Below are 19,196 nucleotides of genomic sequence, written 5' to 3' on the forward strand. Positions count from 1 at the left end.
TGGCTGATCATCTTCTTCATTACATTACTGCACTGCTGAGCTCCGCCTCCTGTTCTGGTCACATGATGGTGAGGTCATCACAGGTCCTTCATCCCCTCTTCTCTGCTGAGCTCCGCCTCCTGCATCTGACATGATCGCAGGTCCTGTCAGCACTAGGGCAATGATTTCTCTTATATGTGAGGGAGGGGACTTTACACTGCATCAGCTGTCCACCCGTTAGCTTCCTCAGACATTCAGCTGAACAGCAGCACTGAAGCAGGGGGCCCCTGGGCAATTGCGGCTATATACTCCCGTCAGCCACACACATCAGAATTACACCGCGCTTGCGCACTCAGGGGTAGCTAGATTTGTCAGTGCAAAATGTTCCATCAGATCTCCCTACCCCTGAGTGCGCACGCACGGACACACCTCTCCTACCCAGCCGTGGCTCCAGGCGCAGTGTGTCCCGGTTGGTTTTGCGCATGCGCATTAAGTGGGCGCTTCTTCCACGGCGGTGCTATTATTTTGACTTACTCGTGGATCTGCGCTTGAGCAGCGCCGCACACCCCCTCCTCCAGCTGATTCTCGTCACTTCCGGTGCGGCTGCGTCACCGGAAGCGACGAGGGTATAGCATTCTGATAAGGTATAGTATTCTGACAAAACACCGGCCCTGGGTGCACTGAAGGTAAAGACACCATCCACAGCTCCTTCTGACTATGAACATGGACGACAGTGATGAGACGTGAGATAATGTCAGGGTAGGCCCCGGCAACGTCCAGTCAGCTTAGTTGAGAAGTTTTTGTTGGAAGCGATAAAACTGAGTTCGAAGAAAAGATTTGCAGGGTTGTTATAGATCAGCGCTGCTTCCCTATCATAGCGCATGTTTTCTGTTCCGCTTGTCTGTATCATCTTCCCTAAATCCACCATGTATTTATAGTGTATGGAGAACCTCAAACGGTTTATTTTCAGTTTCTCAGGCCCGTCGTAAGCGCAACGTCCTATAACTCCTGCTGTTTTTTAAATCTGTGCATGATAAAAAAAAACCAGGAAGCACAAATGACGGGCACATGCAGTCCAATATCATCGAAACTGCAGTACCCCAGAGCATGCTTTGTCATGTGTTGTTATGTAATGTGTACCCAGCCTAGCCGTGTAGATGGCCTAGCCAGGGTTAACAATCCTGGCTCAGCCCCTGTAGGAGGCTAGGTGGTGGCTGGCTCCACCCTTAGCTTGAGGGAGTTGAAATTGAGTATTCAGGGAGAGAGAGGAAGCGGTTGCTTTGTGCTCCTTCTTTTTGGGCCCAGAAAGCTATGGAGACTAACAGATCTCTGCATCATCTACAGAAGGAGAAAGACAAAGGAGAGTATTGGAAAACTTAGAATCTGCATGGCCAAGCATTGGAGTCAGTAAGGTAACCAGCTACCAAAAGCTGCTAAGACTTTACTGCTGTGAGGGACACTGTTAAGACACCCTTCACACCTGGACACGACCTTGCCAGTTGTTTCACTAAAAACCCTGTATCCCACAGTGGATACCACAGCCATTATTGCACAAGTACTATTGCCCTCCATTGATTTTTCTGAAAGAGATTTTAACAAGCTACAGAGGGAAGAGGACCAGAACTCCCATCCTTGGCTAAGTCTATACATCACTATCTGGGAGATAATTACACTGCGTACAGTTGGAATGGTGTTTTGCTATGGTTGGATGTACTACAACTCCTATTTTTCACTGGAGTAAAGAGAGACGTTTATTCTTCTACCTCTGGCCTGGTTACTGACTTCTGCACCATACTCTGGCCATTGCACTCTACACGCCCTGCCTTGTACCCATCCAAATACTTAACATCACAAGCACCCCAACTACCACCAGGCAAAACCCCCAGAATCAGGGTGTTCATTGGGGGAAGAAAGGGTGTGCCCTCGTTTCAGTGCGCGGCCCTAAGGAGCGACGGTGAGAGGAAAGCCATTGTTACTGACTGTTACAGCCAGAGCCACTAATACTCTGCATCCTCCTGGGCATGCTGCATACCCCTATAGATATTTATGGGGTGTCCATTAACCTACAGTAACCCTGTAGCGTAAAAGGGTTGTCCAGTTTATACCACAATTTTATCTATGCCCCAGAGAGCGCAGTATGTAACATATAAAAAGGCACTCACCTGCTGTCTGCCGCTCCATTTCAGCATCGGGGGTCCGACCCTGCTCCTTCCGATCCCCAGCATGTAAACCTCTGGACAGGGTCTTGTGAATCACTGCAGCCAATCACTGGCTTCAGCAGTGATGTGTCCCAAAGTGGTACATTGCTGCTGGCCATTTGCTGCTTGGGGGGCACAGCCCCGCTGAGGCCAGTGTTTGGCCATTGGGCACACGTAATCCCCTCCAGAAGTTTAGATGCCAGGGGGACGTACAATTGCCGTCTAGGGCATAGATAAAACTGTGGTAAAAGATGGACAACCCCTTTAAGAATATAAAGGTAAGAACTGTTGGTCCAGCTGCCACACGTAGTGAAAGCTCTGTCACCGTGAGGTGGTCAATGGCTGCATGATTTTCATGGTATAACTGAGGTACCGCCTTCAGAGTCATGTGCCCATTGATTACCGCATGTGGGAGGAGCTTCGGCCGCGTGTGCCCTCATCCTGACAATTGGAGTGCCTATTTCAATGTATGGATTTATTTTTACCACCTTTTTGTGGGAGAGGTTTATGAAGATGTCCGTCTACACGCAAAGACATGGGGGGAGATTTATCAAAACTGGTGTAAAGGAAAACTGACTTAAATGCCAATAGCAACCAATCAGATTCAACTTTTCATTTTTCAGAGCTCCTTAGGAAAATAAAAGGTGGAATCTGATTGGTTGCTATGCAGTGGCGTGCCTAAGGTGTTTGACACCTGGGGCGGGTTCTTTCTCTGGCCCCCCCCCCCCCCATACTTTAAAAAAATTACACCTCCTCACAGTAGTTATGCCCCCATTGGGCCCCCCTTACAATAGTAATGACTTTATTGCACCCCTTCACAGTAGTAATGCCCTCAATGTACCCCTTCACATAGTTATGCCCACATTGTGCCCCCTCACAGTAGTTATGCCCACATTGCACCCCTTCACAGTAGTTATGCCCACATTGTGCCTCCCTTACAGTAGTAATACCGACATTGTGCTCCTCACAGTAGTTATGCTTAAATTGTGCCCCTCACAGTATTTATGCCCTCAATGTACCCCTTTGAAGTAGTTACAAACCCTATTGTGCTCCCATCACAGTAGTAATACCAATGTTGTACCCCACACAGTAGGTATGCCCACACTGTGCCCGCTCACAGTAGATATGCCCATATTGTGCCCCTCACAGTAGTTATGCCCACATTGTGCCCCTCACAGTAGTTATGCCCTCAATGTACCCCTTCACAGTAGTTATAACCCCGTTGTGCTCCCCCTCACAGTAGTAATGTCCTCAATGCACCCCATCACAGTGGTTATGCCCACACTGTGCCCCCTTAAAGTAGTTATACCCACACTGTGCCCCATTACAGTAGTTATGCCCACATTGTGCCCCCTCACAGTAGTTATGCCCACATTGCACCCCTTCACAGTAGTTATGCCCACATTGTGCCTCCCTTACAGTAGTAATACTGACATTGTGCTCCTCACAGTAGTTATGCTTAAATTGTGCCCCTCACAGTATTTATGCCCTCAATGTACCCCTTTGAAGTAGTTACAAACCCTATTGTGCTCCCATCACAGTAGTAATAGCAATGTTGTACCCCACACAGTAGGTATGCCCACACTGTGCCCGCTCACAGTAGATATGCCCATATTGTGCCTCTCACAGTAGTTATGCCCACATTGTGCCCCTCACAGTAGTTATGCCCTCAATGTACCCCTTCACAGTAGTTATAACCCCCTTGTGCTCCCCCTCACAGTAGTAATGTCCTCAATGCACCCCATCACAGTGGTTATGCCCACACTGTGCCCCCTTAAAGTAGTTATACCCACACTGTGCCCCCTCACAGTAGTTATGCCCACATTGTGCCTCCCTCACAGTAGTTATACCCACATTGTGCCCCTCACAGAAGTTATGCCCACACTGTGCCCGCTCACAGTAGTTATGCCCATATTGTGTCCCTCACAGTAGTTATGCCCACATTGTACCCCTCACAGTAGTTATGCCCTCAATGTACCCCTTCACAGTAGTTATAACCCCGTTGTGCTCCCCCTCACAGTAGTAATGTCCTCAATGCACCCCATCACAGTGGTTATGCCGACACTGTGCCCCCTTAAAGTAGTTATACCCACACTGTGCCCCCTCACAGTAGATATGCCCATATTGTGCCCCTCACAGTAGTTATGCCCACATTGTGCCCCTCACAGTAGTTATGCCCTCAATGTACCCCTTCACAGTAGTTATAACCGCGTTGTGCTCCCCCTCACAGTAGTAATGTCCTCAATGCACCCCATCACAGTGGTTATGCCCACACTGTGCCCCCTTAAAGTAGTTATACCCACACTGTGCCCCCTAACAGTAGTTATGCCCACATTGTGCCTCCCTCACAGTAGTTATACCCACATTGTGCCCCTCACAGTAGTTATGCCCACACTGTGCCCGCTCACAGTAGTTATGCCCATATTGTGTCCCTCACAGTAGTTATGCCCACATTGTGCCCCTCACAGTAGTTATGCCCACATTGTGCCCCTCACAGTAGTTATGCCATCAATATACCACTTCACAGTAGTTATAACCCCGTTGTGCTCCCTCTCACAGTAGTAATGTCCTCAATGCACCCCATCACAGTGGTTATGCCCACACTGTGCCCCCTTAAAGTAGTTATACCCACACTGTGCCCCCTCACAGTAGTTATGCCCACATTGTGCCTCCCTCACAGTAGTTATATCCACATTGTGCCCCTCACAGTAGTTATGCCCACACTGTGCCCGCTCACAGTAGTTATGCCCACACTGTGCCCCCTCACAGTACGTATGCCCAAACTGTGCCCCCTCACAGTAGTTATGCCCACACTGGGCCCCCTTTCAGTAGTTATGCCCTCAATGTACCCCTTCAAAGTAGTTATAACCCCATTGTGCTCCCCATCACAGTAGTAATACCCACATTGTACCCCACACAGAACGTATGCCTACACTGTGCCCCCTCACAGTAGTTATGCCAATATTGTGCCCCTCACAGTAATTATGCCCTTCACAGTAGTTATGCTCTCAATGTACCACTTTGCAGTAGTTATAACCCCATTGTGATCCCCCTCACAGTAGTAATGCCCTCAATGCACCCCATCACAGTAGTTATGCCCATATTGTGCCCCTCACAGTAGTTATGCCCTCAATGTACCCCTTCAAAGTAGTTATAACCCAATTGTGCTCCTCATCACAGTAGTAATACCCACATTGTACCCCACACAGAAGGTATGCCTACACTGTGCCCCCTTATAGTATTTATTCCAATATTGTGCCCCTCACAGTAATTATGCCCACATTGTGCCCTTCACAGTAGTTATGCTCTCAATATGCCCCTTCACAGTAGTTATAACCCCATTGTGCTCCCCCTCACAGTAGTAATGCCATCAATGCACCACATCACAGTAGTTTTGCCCACACTGTGCCCCCTCAAAGTAGTTATACCCACACTGTGCCCCCTCACAGTAGTTATGCCCACATTACAACCCTTCACAGTAGTTATGTCCACATTGTGCCTCCCTCACAGTAGTAATACCGATATTGTGCCCCTCACACAATAGTAGTTATGCCCACATTGTGTCCCTTCACAGTTGTTAAACCCACATTGTGCCCCTCACAGTAGTTATGCCCACATTGTGCCCCTCACAGTAGTTATACCAACATTGTGCCCCTCACAGTAGTTATACCCACATTGTGCCGCATACAGTAGTTATACCCACATTGTGCTCGTCACAGTAGTTATGCCCTCATTGCACCCCTTCACAGTAGTAGTGCCCTCTCTGTGCATCCCTCACAGTAGTAGTGACCTCTCTGTGCCCCCTCAGTGTTAATAAGAAAACAGTAAATTCTCACCTTGTCCCGTTCCTGATACTCAGATCCAGCTCTCCCCTGCAGGCACAGATCGCGCTGCAGCACTGTGTGGGAGGAGCACAGGCAGATTCCCGGGCTGCAGGCTCCTCCCACACAAGCCTGCAGCGCGTTCTGTGCCTGCAGGGCTGAATGATGAAGTCTGGAGGAGGGAAGGAGCGTGGGTTGCTGAGCGCTCAGTAAGTGAAAAGACCATCATTTTCCCGACGCAATGAGCGCTTCCATCTGTGAGCCGGCACCAGGAACAGAATGCTCACTCTCAGTAGTGCCACGGCCTTCTCTTTGCTCACCAAGTACAGCCCCGTCTATTGTATAGCGGCTGTGCTTGGTATCACAGTTCAGCCCCATTCACTTCAATGAAGATAAAATGCACCTAGGCCGTGTGGCCAATGAACGTGATGTCACATGGCCTAGGAAATGGGAGAAGACTGTGGTGCTACTGCGAGCGACTGTACCTTCTCAAACAGCTGATCAACCAGGATTCCAGGTGTCAGACCCCCACTGATCAGATACTGATGTCCTATCCAGAGGATGGGTCATCATCAGTTCAAAAAGCTCGGAGAGCACTTTTAAGGAGATGACCACACAATTGCTCCCCTATAAGACTGTACAGCTCCTTCAGATATGAGAACCTCAGGGGAGGGATTTTTGGGAAGTGAACAAGCATGAAGAAGGGCCATATTTTGATATAAGTTCCCAAGAATAGAGGTTCCACCTCGTAACATCTGCTGGTAACACCCTGGTGCCAAATACCACAGGACACCTTTTTTGTGGAGTTAATATCTTGATGGGTCAGAGATGTTCTGGATGCACAATAGGGGCCTACACAATATTAGGCAGGTAGTATTAAAAGGGTTTTCCAAGACTGCGAGCACCACAGCCTTCTCAAACAGCTAATCGGCAGGGGTCCTGGGTGTCGGACCCCACCGATCAGATACTGATGACATATCCAGAGGATAGGTCATCAATATAAAGATTTCAGGAAACCCTTTTAATGTTATGGCCCATTGGTGTATGTGCATGAGAAAGCAATATTAGAAACCTCGTGTTATACTTGTGTGATCCCAAGAACCTCATGTAATTGGTCATCAGTATCTTTAGGAGAACATCAATGGAACAAGTCTGACATTTTTAGATTATTTTTAGAATTCTTCTTCTATAGACTGAATGAAAAGGAAACATAAAACCTCAAGGGGAACAAAATGTAAAATACACAACCCACGGATTGTCTACATGCAGCTATGGTGGGCTAGCCGAGGAACTGTCATATCCTTTGGCAGATGTTAAAATAGATGTTTTCTGCATCTGGTGCATACTGGGTCAATGTGGGGGAAGGGCTGGCAACCTTCAAGATAGTTGGTCGGCTGCTTGTTGATGGATGGACATTCAGATAGGTTAACCTTAGGTAGTAAAACAGCACAGTAGTACCACCAGCAACATTTTCTCACCTACGCCCACACATCTTTAGATGTCTCCTAAGTGATGACTATTTATGAGTCTGGAGGACAAACAAAGGTTATGTGAAGCATAGACCCCAGTATCTACTTAGACTCCATACAGACTGTACTCACTGGTGACCAATTGGCAGCACCTTACATATAGGACAAAAATTGTTTATTAAAGGGACCTATTGTTTAAATCAAGTTTTTATGTTAAATATTTTTTTCTGAACTTTCGCGAGACTTCACGAGGTAATAACTTCGGCTCATCGGAGCCAATACATTCTAAGGCTCCATTCAGACGTCCATAATGTGTTTTGCGGATCCGCAAAACACAGACAGCGGCAATGTGCATTCCGCATTTTGCGGACCGCACATTGCCGGCACTAATAGAATATGCCTATTCTTGTCCGCAATTGCGGACAAGAATAGGACATGTTCTATTTTTTTCGGGAACGGAATTGCCGACCCGGAAGTGCGGGTGCGCGATTCTGTATCCAGGCAGCACATCGTGCTGCCCCATAAAAATTAATGGGTCCGCAATTCAGTTCCGCAAAGTACGGAACGATATAGCGGACGTGTGAAATGACCCTAATACTGTATGGAGCGCTCACTGTTTTATCCGAAGTCGATTCGCTCATCCCTAGCAGCCACCATGGACCATAAACACAATGGACAGGAGGGGGCCCCATTGACTTCCAGGGGAGAGTTTTCTAGGCATGCTCTGCGACCTGTGCAGAGTTCAGGAGGGAGCAGATAAGCTGTGATACCACCAATTGTGAATGGTGGATCCTGTATTATCTATACAGAGGTGTTATCTGTCATTGTAATCTTGCCTATGATGGTAATGCGATGACTACTGAAAATTTACCTGCACAGAACAGATAGTGTCCACATTATTAGGCCTAGTGACCAGCACAAAAACTGCACGATTTTTAGCTTCTTTTTATTTATTTTTTATGATAGTGACATGGAAAAATCAAAAAAATAAAATAAAATACAAAACGTGATTCCAACAATAGGCCATTTTCAGATTACATATTCCTTTTAAGTACAAATGTCATAAAGAGGGTACAAAAACAGACAACAATGTATAAAAACATCTAAAAACTGTACAAGAAAATACAACACAAACATTTTAAGGAAGCCGCAACTGTGGCGATTCACGTGCGGTTTATGGTACTCACATATTATGATGCCACAAGGGTAACCCCAATCACTTTCGGGTCTGCTCATGTTTATTTAGTTTGCACTTTGGTATTTTGCTAGTTTCACACTAGCAAAAAAAAAACAAAGATAAAAACATCCTGCACGGTAAGATAAATAAATGTGCGAATAAGGTAATAATGCACTTAGTCCATATATAATGCTTGCATCTATTCTATTAAGTCCTCACTCTGCTGTGATAAAATCTGAGACACTCAGCCAATATATTTTGATCAAAACACATCTGTGCCCGCCTACCAAGCGCCAAGGTGGTCTCAGGTCAGACGGGTCCTACGCTAAATAAGTCTCACACTGGCAGGCTGTTCTGGCAGGGAGCAGCCTGCCAGAGATGCCTGGATCAGAAGCTGCCTGAAGGTTCACCAGCCCCAATACCTATAATGGGGACCGACAGAGATCCGGCTGCAGCCCGGCAAATATGAAGAGAATTGGCCGGACTAAAACCACTGCACCCATACATACTCTAGTACAGGGGTAGGCAACCTCCGGCACTCCAGCTGTTGAGAAACTACAACTCCCAGCATGCATACTTGCTCTGCTCTTCTAAGAACTCACATAGAAATGAATGGAGCATGCTGGGAGTTGTAGTTTCACAACAGCTGGAGTGCCGAAGGTTGACGATCACTGCTCAAGTACATGACAACCTCTTTCTAACAAAGCCCTGTATCTCCCATGGATCCAGAGATCTCCCCATTCATTGCTCCAATTGTTCTGCTAGATTTATTTCAAGCTGTCACCTTTACCCTAAGTTCACACCTGAGCGTTTTATAGCGCGTTCCTATGCGCTGTAAAACGCTCAACAAGGAGAAACCAATGCTTCCCTATGGGAATGGTTCTCACCTGGGCGTTTTACAGCGCGTACGATCGCGCTGTAAAACGCCCGACGCTCAAACAAGTTCTTGAGCATTTTTTGGGGCGTTTGTCGCGCGTTCCCGTACATAGACTTCAGCGGGAACGCGCGACAATGTGTTTTCGCTTGTCTCTGTATGCGCGATTGTAAACGCCGGTACAATCGCGCATACAGAGCGCTCGTTTCAGAACGCTCAGGTCTGAATCCAGGGTTAGGGGCATGTTCTTTTTAGGGAGCATGTCCTTTCTGCTGCATCTGGTGGAAGTTGAAGGATGGAACAGAGCATGTGCTTCCGTCTCACTGAGGAGGACAGAGAAATTAGAAAAAGAGCAAACAGCAGGTGGCGCTATTATACAGATAGATCTCATTCAATAACTCAGTAGCTATAATCATTTTTTAATTACAAGCAATTACAAAACTATTCAGATCCAGGTGCTGGTTTGAAAAATGTAGAATATTTTTTAATTAATTAACATATGGCTCCTAGCTGTCCTGGCCCAGGCTGGACTTGATTTGAGGACCTCTGTGGGGTCAAGCTCTACTTTTGATACTGCTGTTTTTTTTTATCAGGTTGAAGACCACCACTGCCCTATGCAGTAGTTACACTTTCACTAGAGCCCCCCTTTATTGGAGCTGTAGAGTAAAAGTCCATATAAAACTGCATATTACAGTGCGTTTAGTTACAGTAGAAAATGAAACGCCTTTATGGCATGGTTGAGCGGAGGCTTGTGACTAAAAACACAACTTATCACACCTAACAAGTAAAAAGTTCCTTCTTGACGGGAAATCTCATTGTCTTAAAGGACACAGCCTGGTAAGGGTTCTCACTCCGTAGCAGACGACTGGAGACTTACAATAATGATAAGGAAATATCGGAAGCATGCAAAGATCCTTTCTGGATTATGTACCGAATGAGACGTCGTGTTTGACTTCCTAAGAGGCATAAAAACCTCTGATGGGCATCACCTAAATCCTTTCACTAGAGGTAAGAATTTTCCACCTGTAAGGCGTCATGCAAACGACCGTATGTATTTTGCGGTCCGCAAAATACAGATCCACAAAAAATACGGATCATCTCCGTGTGCATTCCGTATTTTGCGGAACGGAACAGCTGGCCCCTAATAGAACAGTCCTATCCTTGTCCGTAATGCGTACAATAATAGGACATGTTCTATTTTTTTGCAGAACAGAAATACGGACAAACGGAATGCACACGGATTAACTTCCTTTTTTTTTTTGCGGACTCATTGAAATTAATGGTTCCGCATACGGTCCGCAAGAAAAACGGAACGGAACTTGACATGAACTTGTTGGATGCAGCAGAGCTGAATATTTTTCTTGCAGGACTGTCTTATCCGAACTCAATACTATGCACAGCACATTTAGCTCTGCTACATCTTGATCTAATGCAGCTTTGCATGTTTTATGATGGAGTTTTTATTCTCATTTTTTCCCTTCTTCGCAGACTAAGACCCCTTTCAGACGAGCGAGTGTTCCGCGCGGGTGCGATGCGTGATGCGAACGCATTGCGCCCCGCACGGAATCCGGACCCGTTCATTTCAATGGGGCTGTGTACATGTGAGTTGGTTTTCACGCATCACTTGTGCGTTGCGTGAAAAATCGCAGCATGTTTTATATTCTGCGTTTTTCACGCAACACTGGCCCCACAGAAGTAAATGGAGCTGCGTGAAAAATCGCATTGCACCCGCGCGATAAAAACTGAACAACTGAACGCGATCGCAGACAAAACTGAATGACTTTTTTTAAAGATCGCGCATTTTTCACTGAACGCATTCGCAACGCATCCAGACCTAATCCGAACACGCTCATCTGAAAGGGGCCTAAGAGCCATAACTTTTTAGTTTTTCCACATTGCCGTATAAGGGCTTGTTTTGTTTTTATATGTTTTTTTTTTTTTAACAGCACCATTTTGAGGTACATAAAATGTATGGTATAATTTTGGTTTCGCTGCTATTTTTGCGTTTTATTTACGGTATTTACAGCTATTATAATTGACACATTATTTTTATTGTGCAAGTTATTTTATGGAAGGGTTATGTTTTACTACTTTTGCACAATAAAAACACTTAAAAAAAATAAGCGGCATAACATTTTTAATTTTTTATTCAACGTAGAGGACTTGATTTTTGTGGGACTATTTCTTTTTTTATAGTGTTCACTGTGCAGGACAAATAACATGATCATTTTGTAATATATAGGCCAAGTTGTTTCAAATGTGGTGATAACTATTTTGTATTATTATTTTTTCCCTATTTTAAAAATTTGTATTTAAAAAAGGCAATTTTTTTATTCTTTTACTTGCATTTCTGTGTTTTACTTCAAAAACACTTTGGGGGAGATTTATTAAAACTGGTGTAAAGTAGAACTGGCTTAGTTGCCCATAGCAACCAATCAGATTCCACCTTTCATTTTTTTAAAAGAGCTCTGAAAAATGAAAGGTGGAATCTGATTGGTTGCTATCGGCAACTTAGCCGTTTTTTACACCAGTTTTGATAAATGTCCCCCTTTTTGTTTTCGCCTGAACATGGGATCCTGTGATCGTTTACATGATACACTGCAAAACTTATGTACTGCAGTCTATTATCCATCAGAATCTACCCACGGTGCCCGTTCACAGTGCTGGGTGGAGGGGCATGTGTCCCTTGTACAGTACTTAACCCTTTCAGTACCGGGCTACTTTTCACCTTAAATCCCAGGCTGATTTTTGCAAATCTGACATGTGTCACTTTATGTGGTAATAACTTTGGAACGCTTTTACTCATCCAAGCCATTCTGAGATTGTTTTCTCGTGACACATTGTATTTCATGACAGTGGTAAATTTGAGTCGATATATTTCACCTTTATTTATAAAATAATCCAAAATGTACCAAAAATTTAGAAAAATTTCTCTACTTTTAAGACAGATAGTAATACTTTATAAAATGGTTATCAATCAACATTCCCCATATGTCTGCTTTATGTTGACATCATTTTGTAAATGTCATTTTATTTTTTTAGGACGTTAGAAGGCTTAGACGTTTAGAAGCTATTTTTAAAATATTCAACAAAATTTCCAAAACTATTTTTTTAAGCACCAATTCAGTTATAAAGTGATTTTGAGGGGCTTACGTAATGTAAACCACCCATAAATTACCCCATTTTAGAAACTACACCCCTCAAATTATTTAAAACTGATGTTACAAACTTTGTTAACCCTTGAGGTGTTCCACAAGAATTAAAGGAAAATGTAGGTGAAATTTCTAAATTTCACTTTTTTGTTAGATTTTTTGTTAATATTTTTTTTTTCTTGCAACACAGCAAGGGTTAACAGCAAAAGAAACCTCAATATGCATTACTCTGATTCTGCAGTTTACAGAAATACCCCATATGTGGTGGTAAAATGCTCTATAGGCACATGGCAGTGGTCAGAAGGAAAGGAGCGCCATATGGATTTTAGAGGCAGATTTTACTAGAATGGTTTTTAGGCACCATTTTGTATTTGAAGAGATCCTGACGTACCCCTTCAGTGAAAACCCTCAAAAAGTGACCCCATTTTGGAAACTACACCCCTAAAGAATATATCAAGAGGGGTACTGAGCACTTTGACCCCCTAAGCATTTTACAGAATTTGGAAACACTTGGCATTAAAAATGAAAAGTTTAATTTCTTCCAATAATGTTGCTGTAGCCCCAAATTTTTCATTTTGACAAGGAGTAACAGGAGAAAAAGCACCCCATAATTTGTTACCCATTTTCTCCTGAATGCAGCAACACCCTATATGTGGAGGTGAACTGCTGTGGGGGCACATGGCAGAACTCAGAAAGGAAGGAGCGCCATATGGCTTTTCCAGCGCAGATTTTGATGGATAGGTTTATGGGTGCCATTAGTTTTTATTTTTTAAGTGATTGTCTTATGTGGGGCTCATTTTTGGGGGGATGAGATGACGGTTTGATTGGTCCCATTTTGGGGTACATAAGACTTTTTGATCACTTGGCATTACAGTTTTTGTGAGGCAAGGTGACCAGAAAATGTTTTTTACACAGTTTTTATTTTTATTTTTTACGGCGTTCAGCTGACGGGGTGGATCATGTGATATTTTTATAGATCCGGTCGATACGGATGCCGCGATACCTAATATGTCTACTTTTCTTTTTTCCCCTATTTAAAAAAAAAAAAATTTTAACTTCTTTTTTCACTTTATTTTTTGTCCCACTCTGGGACTTCAACTTTTGGGGGTCTGATCCCCTTTACAATACTTATGTATTGTAATGCATTGGCTGTAAGTGTATTACACACTGTAATACACTTACAGCTTCCTGCCTGTGAGATCCAGGGGGCTGGATCTCACAGGCTGCCAGGGAAGGCAGCCATGATGCCTAAGAAAAGGCATTGGGTTGCCTTCCCTGCCATCGAGTCCCCGTCACAGCAGCGCGGGGACCCGATGGCCACCCCGCACACGGAAGGATCCCGCACGTGCCGCTGTCAGCGCTGATCGCGGCAGTGCAAGGGTTAATGTCCCAGCATCGGTGTTTTCACCGATGCCAGCGCATACAGTAGGGGTCCGGCTATCAGTGAATGCCGGACTCCTGCAGCTGATTGGCCGGGCGCAGCCCCTGCACCCGCTCAGAGCGCTGTAGCTGTACGGCGCTGGTATCCTAAGGGTTAAAGGGCATCTGTCAGCAGTTTTGTACCTATGACACTGGCTGACCTGTTACATGTGCACTTGGCAGCTGAAGGCATCTGTGTTGGTCCCATGTTCATATGTGCCCGCATTGTCTAAAAAAATTACATTTTAATATATGCAAAATAGCCTCTAGGTGCAATGGGAGCTATGCTGTTACTCCTAGTGGCTCAGCTCTCTTTGCAACTGCCGTTCCCTCTGCACTTTGATTGTCAGGGCCAGGTGTGATGACATCTTCACTGCCTGGTCCTGTCAATTAAAGTGCAGAGGTTGTGGTAGTTGCAGGGAGAGCAGAGCTCTAGGTGTAATGGTAACGCCCCCATTGCTCCTAGAGACTCATATATTAAAACATCATTTTTCTCAGCCATGCAGCACATATGAACATGGGACCAACACAGATGCCTTCAGCTGCCAAGTGCACATGTAACAGGTCAGCCAGTGTCATAGGTACAAACCTGCTGACAGATGCCCTTTACCAAGCTTTATTTAGTTAGGTACATTGTGACTGAAGTTTGCTTTAAGCTTTTGACGATTCGGTCCTCCTCAACCTTGTTCACCTTGTTACAAGTAATAACTTGCAGAAGGCACTGTAAAGTGCATATCGCTCTGTCTGCGAAGATAGGATGGCGAGTGCTGATCAGTGTGTATTGTGCATATAGCGCAATACTGAGCGCCATTTCTTGTGGGGTGTTTACCCTGTGGAGTGAATTTGCTGAGGAGTGAGTCATCTTCATGGTGGAAGCTTCCCCCCCCCCCCTTTCTAGTAATGAGATGATGGACAAGTCCCCATAATACATGATGAATCTGTGTATCTAGGATGCTGCTGCCTTCACTAGCTGTCATGTATTAGCACAGCTTCATTCCTGGACTGATTTCTTCTCTTACATTCCATGAAGCATTCCCTTTCCTTTGTGCTGACAGACACTGGTACTAAGGAGTATTATTTTCCCTCCCCTCCTGCAGAGTCTGCACTGGACGCTCTCCTTTCTCTCTACACAGAGAAACCGCTTGTTTGATTCTGTCCTTTGCAGATTTATGATACAATAAAGCCTAGGTGATCTTCCCTCTCTAAAGACTTGGATGCTTTCCTCCCTCTCCACAATCTAATCTTTGGTGTACAAACTTCTTCCCCTCCCCGCTTCTATAATGGTTATCACTTCTGGTAAATGCACAGGGGAGAAAAAGAAAATATAACCAAAACTGCTGAGTGGAATTATTATAAACTGCATACAACAGATGGCTTATGAGGTTAAATTTACAGGTAACTTTTTATACATCCGGTATAAAGTATCTACTGCTGTCGCTGTTCATGGGGCACTCTCCAATAATGGATGATTCTATTGACACTATTTGGGGGGCTGTGCTAACACTATTTAAGGGAGCACGCTGATTGCTCTGTTTATGGGGGACACTCTCCTGGCATTGTTTATGGGGGGCACTGTGCTGACACTCTTTATGAGGGACGCTCTTTTGGCACTGTTTATGGAAAACTCGGGTGACTACTTATGGGGTGCACTGGGTGCTATCTGCTGGCTAACTTTGTGAGGACATCCCATTGTTACTTCTTATAGGAGCACTCTTCTGGCAATGTTTATAGAGGACACTTTCCTGACACTCTTTATGGGGGCATTTTGATGTCACTGAAATAAGGAGGACTAGCTTGAGGGAATGTTTATGGGGACATCTGCCATTGTTCATAAGGGCACTGCTGGCACATTTTATGGGGGGGCACTATTCGACTAGTGTTTTGACATATCATAGTCTGTTTATGGCATCATAACCCAAGGCTCTATTAGAGGCACATTCAGAGGCTGTCTTGACCACCACGCAAACTATGCAATTTCGTGGGGCCCCATGACAGGCGAGTCAGACAGTTGACCCCTATGTGGCTGTATTACAGTGCAGACGGTCGCCTATTGCGATGACGTCCCAGCACATCTCACCACCTGCGCCGGGACACAGGGAACTCAGGCCCGGAAGATAGGTGGCATGGAGTGTGAGTGAGGTAAGTACTTTGTTTTGTTAAAGGGGGCAGTACAGAGAGGGACATTATAATTACAAAGAGCTGGGGACATTATAATAGTACAGGGGGGCATTACTGGAGGTAGTGCAGAGGGGGGAATTATAAATACAGGGGGCACTAGAGGGGGCAATTATAAATACTGGGGGCACTACAAGGGGCTTTATAACTGCATTCTTAATATTGGGGGTACTGTGGGAGTATTATTATTATTGGGGAGAATAAAGGGGCTATGCTACTAATGAGGCACCCTTTCGGAGCATTATCAATATTATGGGCACTGTAGGGGGTATTATTTCTAATGAGGACACTCTGGGAGATAATTATTACAATTAGTAGGACTCTTACGAGCACTTTAATGACTATCTGTATGGCTCTGTTATTTCTTCAGTATGTGGGGGCCTTGTTGAGCACAGTGGGCACAGTATTGGGGGTAGCAGCAGTATGTAGTACTGTTGGGGCACCAGGAGGATGAAGTTAATGAAAAAGTGAATAATCTAAGATGTCTGTGTATCAGACTCTACAGAGATGAGGCATGGCTGAAATACTTAGTCATGGCGGTCTGGTCTGAATGGAGAAGATGAGGAAAGAGAACATTAGTGGACACATCATTGCATGTAAGAGGAAAATAGTGCTGTATGCAATGTCCAATTCAAATATGCCTTTGGCAGTAGGGCTGGGGGGGCAGGGATTGGATTGAGAATTTGGCATGGGCCACAGCGTCCTAAGGACTCTCATACAGTTGTGGACAGACGGGGAACTGCTGCCAGAAATAGTGACTCCTTGCTGGCTATCCTGATTAGGGCCCCCAGGCATAACTTTATAAGCCATTATGTGGGTGGGACCAGTGCTGATGGGCACATAGGAAAGAAAATTTTCATAGCTCACCAGATGTTCCATATCTCAAATTGATTCTTAAAAGTAGGTTATTATTTTGTAAATTACATTTAGAGCCCCTCAGCTTCTTCAGTAATTGGATGTGTGCTCCTTATTTTTAATAATTTTTATTTAATTTTTTTTAAGTTGACCCTCACACATACAGTATCTCAGAATATCATACTGTGCTCTGGGACATCTTTCAATGTCTTGAGATGAATCTCCTTTGGTCATACACCAAGTGAGAATCCTCGATCAGAGATGACCCGGCTGTAAAAGTAATTTCCCGTGAACGCTTTACAAGTCTTCAGAGTACAATGATTATTTTTTTTCTCACTATGAGAAAACCAGCTGGTAACGAAACCCGGGTCGGGCAGAGATACACAGAAGAACTTTTTATATGTGATGTGGCAAGAAATGGTCTTGTAAGTACAGTAAAAGCACGGGAACCTGTCTGTTTGCGGGTCTGTACTATATGTATGTCCTTTTGAAGGAAGAAAAGGTTTCTGTTGCCGGTCGGTTCAGGGATCGAGGAAGCTGAAAGCCAAGAATAAGGCGAGACGGCTCCAGGAGAGTGACTGCTTGTGAACATTCCTCTAGGGGAAAAACAATTAGCGAGGACCCATACCTATGTGTTTTTAGTTGCATCTTATAGGAGTACGGACCTACTCCTGTTTCTGGGACTGCAGCTGTGAGAAAGTTTAAAAACCTGCACACTAATTTGTTTTGATTGTGGTGTAGTTCAGCTGAGTGTAATAATACCTTTCACTTAGCGATCCGTTGCTTCATTCTGGAGAAAAAGTACTTTCAATATATATGCAAATGAGCAGTTAAGTGCACCGAGGGCGGGTTCAAGCCACTCTGTGCTCCCTTGCTCCTCCTGCTTCCTCTGCCAGACCCTCCCTCTCCTTCTTTTTTGACAGGACCAGGTTCCTGCATAGTCATCTCCTCTGGCCCTCAGGGAGGGGCTGGCAGAGGAAACAGGAGGAGCAAGGTTGCACAGAGTGGCTTGGGTCCATCCTTGGTGCACTTAACTGCTCATTCACATATCTGTATCTTTGCTGAACACTTTTTGTGCCTGTACAGTAGAGGGCATAGCCGCCAATTTGGAATGCCATGGACATTGCGCCTTGCTTACACTGGTACCCATGGACACCATGCAGGCTTTGGGGATTTGGCATTTCTAAGGAGTCTGGAGGCCCCCGTCACACCTCTAAGGTCCACCCTCGCCATACCGCTAAGCTCTGCCCCTTTCAGCATGATTAGCCCCACTCTCAGCTTAGGCATTTCTGCTTCTGCTCTGCAGCTAGGAAGGGATGGGGAGTACCCACCAGGACCCTGAACGGGCTGCACGGCCAATATGTCTTCCCCTTTAGTCACTTTTTCGGCCAGCTACGTTTGGCCATGAGGGGGTCCCCTGATATCTGTGGCCCCAAGCATTTGCTTGGTTCCTGTAGTTGTAAAGTCTATCACTGGGGCTAAAATAAGCCCAGAAGGGATGTATAGAAAACATGAGTTTATGGCATTTCTGAAACATATGCAGAAGGCAGAGAACTCTTGTCTCACTGCAAAACCAATGACTAAAATCATGAATATTGAAGGTTATTATTGTGACTAATTTTTACATTAGAATTTTTGCAGCACATCACCCACTATTTTCACAGCCACATACCAAGAGAGGCGCGCCTGTAGATTCCACTCCCCCATTACCACATCCTTGTGAGTGACATTCTTCATACAGTGCAGTCTCTTCAAATAGCAATCATCCTGTCTATCTGCTGAGCTTAGACTATGAACCCCCTAGAGGATTCCTCCTAGAAGACACAATGGGCATCTACATCTAGGTAATTCCTTATTTTGTGACCATCGTCCAACCTCCCAAGGTTTTATTCATTTGCATGTAACTTGTTACTAATTCATTACGATGTTACACCATTTCGTTTCAGTTTTTGGGGAGATTGTGTGCAATTTTTTGAACTTGTTTAATTACCTATCAAACTACATGATGGAGTTGGGATATGAAAAAAATTCAGGGTATAAAAATGTGTAGAAGCAATTTAATTAAATGTTCACTAGC

The 19,196-nt window shown here is 44.9% G+C and overlaps 1 protein-coding gene across 4 annotated transcripts in view; it reads left to right on the plus strand.

Moving 5' to 3' along the window:
- Positions 1–10,252: 10,252 nt before the first annotated feature.
- The window catches only part of IL21R (interleukin 21 receptor), a 42,291-nt gene continuing 33,347 nt past the window's right edge, over positions 10,253–19,196 (plus strand). For 2 of the 4 annotated variants that reach the window (XM_044304047.1, XM_044304049.1), the window contains exon 1: positions 10,253–10,526. The gene's annotated coding sequence lies outside the window, so the exon portion shown is untranslated. Of the gene's footprint in view, positions 10,527–18,471; positions 18,964–19,196 lie in introns of those variants that run through there. The other 2 variants (XM_044304050.1, XM_044304048.1) reach the window with 2 other exon arrangements.

This window comes from Bufo gargarizans, chromosome 8 (assembly GCF_014858855.1).
Source record: "Bufo gargarizans isolate SCDJY-AF-19 chromosome 8, ASM1485885v1, whole genome shotgun sequence".
Taxonomy (NCBI): domain Eukaryota; kingdom Metazoa; phylum Chordata; class Amphibia; order Anura; family Bufonidae; genus Bufo; species Bufo gargarizans.